Below are 3,700 nucleotides of genomic sequence, written 5' to 3'. Positions count from 1 at the left end.
TGCTGAAGCTCAAAGTTATTTTAGAGTTGTTATAATGCTCTTTATGTGCTTACATTGCATAAATTATATTTTTTTTCAAAAGTGCATATGTGTTTTAAAAATGTTCACAGTATTCTATATTACTAGTAATATTTTACTGTGTGTTCTAGTATTTTTATTTTATCTACACGCTATTTTAGTTTTAGCCACGATATCTTTTCCAGTACAGTATATCCTCGCAGATATTACTGTTCATCTGGGCCAGAAGCAGCCCAACTCCTGTTTGTCGCCCAGTACGCTAGAGCAGTGCGGCAGCAGCTAGCAGGCCGAAGCCCAGCGAGCGGCCCACCCCGCCGGTTTGGTTTTTTTTTCTCTGCCGCTGACCACCCTGACCCACATGTCATCTCTCTCCTTCCCGTGTTCTTCCTGGAGACTCCTCCTGATCCAAATCCCCATCGATTCCAATCGATCTACTGTCCCTCGCCCAGTCTTGACTCCGTATAAATAATCCCCTTACTCTCCTCTGCCGATTTTTGGCAAAATCCCTCTCTCCCGTGCCCTAGGTCGATTTCGCGATCTCGCCGGAGTCCATCGCCGCAGGAGCTCTCTCCGGTCGTTTTCGTCGACGCAGAAGGTTCCCAGCGCCCCTTACCCTTGGTTGTCTTTGCCTTGATCTCCTCTATCGCCTTGACCCTCTACCGGGCACAGGGGAGTACCAAACCGAGCGCCAGGACCTCGATCCGAAGATCACAGCCACCGCCTGAGCTCCAGCCACCCTCTGCCCTCGTCTCCGCTCGTCGCCGACTCCGCTAAGGACGTAATCGAGACCGCAGCAGAGATCCTCGCCCCGTACGCTACCCTCCGGAGTCTGGACACCACCGGAGCAGGCGCCACTATCGCCGCCCGAGCCGCCGTGCCGCCGTTTTGTTCAAGTCCGGCGACAATCCCTCGTCTATTCTCGGGTGAGCAATTCTCACCCGCCCGATCTCTCTCTAACGGTCCAGATTAAATCATGTTCTGTTTTTTTCTCTCGAATAGGTATGCGTTGTTTAGTGGCCGTCCGCTATTTAGCCATCGCAGCGAACAAACTCCAGCCAATCAGCATGCGCCACGTGGCACATCCACAGTACCGCGACAGTTTTTCCCAGAACGCTTTTATGGCATAATTTTTCTTTGCAGATTCCATATCAAATTTTCATTTAGGTTTATCTTCAGATTCGTATGTCCAAATTCACCGATTCTTTTTCCTGTGTACTCATATTGACCAGGAGCATCTAGCAGAACCAAAGTTTCAAACTTTTGCACTGTTCAAATTTGAATTTGTTTAAATTTGAATTCAAACTTCCGGAGGCCATATCTTTCAAACCGCTGATCCAAATTAGTTGATTCTTTTTGCATTGTGATCCTACTAGCATGTAGATAATATTTACCTACTGATATGTTCTATTTTTTAAGTTTTACTTGAATTATTTGCTGTTGGCTTTATTGTGATTGTTATGTGAGTACGGTTTGTTTATCGGTGCCTTCGTTATGGTATAGATTATCCGGAGTGTGAAGCGGACCAGAATTAATCGTTAGAGTACTTCAGCACCGTTCAAGGCAAGTTTGCACTTTTGATTTTGCTCATCCTATATTCTGCTATGCACGTGTGGTTTCATTGCTATGATAAATGTTTGGCTTGATATGTGTATCTCGTGTTGCCATGTTTTGTTATCGACTGTGTTATGTGATGGTGTGATCAACTTGCTATGGTAGACGTGGGCATGTGTCGAGCGATCCATGAAAGTGGTGAGTGTTTATAGCTGTAGGCTCGGGATTATTAACCAAGTGAATGTGTCACTGGCAGAGCGCTCTATTGTCCCTAGAGAATGCGCCATTGACAGAGCGCACTTGAGGCGAGGTTTAGTTTTCGGAACTTAAATCAGGTGAATGCGTCCTTGGCAGAGCGCTCTATTGTTCCTAGAGAATGCGCCACCGACAGAGCGCACTTGAGAGATACTTCTGAAGTTCTTGTCATGTTTATTTAGAATCTTTGGGTTACCTTGGGCGAGTAAATTAGAGAGGGTTGTGAGTTCAGGTAGTGGAGGTAGGTGAAGACATTTTTTCTCCTAACTAACTTGTGTGTTTTATTTGTCATACATTGCTTTGTGGATGTAGGTTTGCTATATCATATTGTGTGATTTGCCAATACATTCAATGTATTGACCCTTTGTGGCTGCAACTTATCATGTGTCAGGATTTTCAGATGATCAGTGAGATACAGTAGGGTCACGAGCCTTCACTCAACATGTTCTCCAGTGGGCATTGATGGACTCATCGTTGATTATGCTACCTTTCTGCTGTTATTATTGAATAAGTTAGCCATGTGCTATTCAGTTTGTAATACTTTATAACTTCTGGATCATACGTTATGTTAAATGATGCACTTGTTATTTGATATCCATATGTACTGTGTGTGCTAGCGAGTTGATCCAGGTACTAGCACTGTGAGCACAGAGACATCGAATCTTATCAGGTTCGGGTCGTTACAATCCAGCATGCATCTAGAGTATTAAGTTCAAAAGAACAGAGTAATGCTTTAAGTAAGATGACATGATGTAGAGGGATAAACTCATGCAATATGATATAAACCCCATGTTGTTATCCTCCATGGCAACAATACAATACGTGCCTTGCTTCCCCTGCTGTCACTGGGAAAGGACACCGCAAGATTGAACCCAAAGCTAAGCACTTCTCCCATTGCAAGAAAGATCAATCTAGTAGGCCAAACCAAACTGATAATTCGAAGAGACTTGCAAAGATAACCAATCATACATAAAAGAATTCAGAGAAGATTCAAATATTGTTCATAGATAAACTTGATCATAAACCCAGAATTCATCGGTCTCAACAAACACACCGCAAAAGAAGATTACATCGAATAGATCTCCACGAGAATCGTGGAGAACTTTGTATTGAGATCCAAAGAGAGAGAAGAAGCCATCCAGCTAATAACTATGGACCCGAAGGTCTGAGGTAAACTACTCACACATCATCGGAGAGGCTATGGTGTTGATGTAGAAGCCCTCCATGATCAATGCCCCCTCCGGCAGGACGCCGGAAAAGGCCCCAAGATGGGATTCACGGGTACAGAAGGTTGCGGCGGTGGAATTAGGTTTTCATGGATGCTTCTGTTGGTTTGGGGATACGTAGGTATATATAGGAGGAAGAAGTACGTCGGTGGAGCAACGTGGGTCCCACGAGGGTGGGGGGCACGCCCCCTGCCTCGTGCTCTCCTGGTTGATTTCTTGACGTGGACTCCAAGTCCTCTGGATCACGTTTGTTCCGAAAATCACGTTCCCGAAGTTTTCATTCCGTTTGGACTCCGTTTGATATTCTTTTTCTGCGAAACTCTGAAATAGGCAAAAACAGCAATTTGGGCTGGGCCTCCGGTTAATAGGTTAGTCCCAAAAATAATATAAAAATGTATAACAAAGCCCATTAATCATCCAAAACAGAATATAATATAGCACGAAGCAATCAAAAATTATAGATACGTTGGAGACGTATCAATCAACATCCCCAAGCTTAATTCCTGCTCGTCCTCGAGTAGGTAAATGATAAAAGAAATAATTTATGAAGTGTGAATGCTAGCAGGTGCACAAGTTTGATCAATGATAATTTCAATCACCTTTTCTAGCATAATTATATGTCATAACAGTAGCTCATATCATAAAGCTTC

At 43.9% G+C, this 3,700-nt stretch overlaps 1 long non-coding RNA gene across 1 annotated transcript; it reads left to right on the top strand.

Annotated features, from left to right (window-relative positions):
• The first annotated feature begins 418 nt into the window (after window positions 1-418).
• LOC123169114 (uncharacterized) lies at window positions 419-2,417 on the top strand. The gene is made up of 3 exons (XR_006484657.1): window positions 419-613; window positions 688-941; window positions 1,519-2,417. It is a non-coding gene; the product is annotated as an uncharacterized lncRNA (long non-coding RNA).
• Window positions 2,418-3,700: the final 1,283 nt, after the last annotated feature.

The sequence above is a fragment of the Triticum aestivum genome, chromosome 1D, assembly GCF_018294505.1.
Source record: "Triticum aestivum cultivar Chinese Spring chromosome 1D, IWGSC CS RefSeq v2.1, whole genome shotgun sequence".
In the NCBI taxonomy this organism is placed as follows: Eukaryota; Viridiplantae; Streptophyta; class Magnoliopsida; order Poales; family Poaceae; genus Triticum; species Triticum aestivum.
The sequence above is the reverse complement of the archived record's forward strand: the minus strand, read 5'-3'. Positions and strand labels throughout refer to the sequence as shown.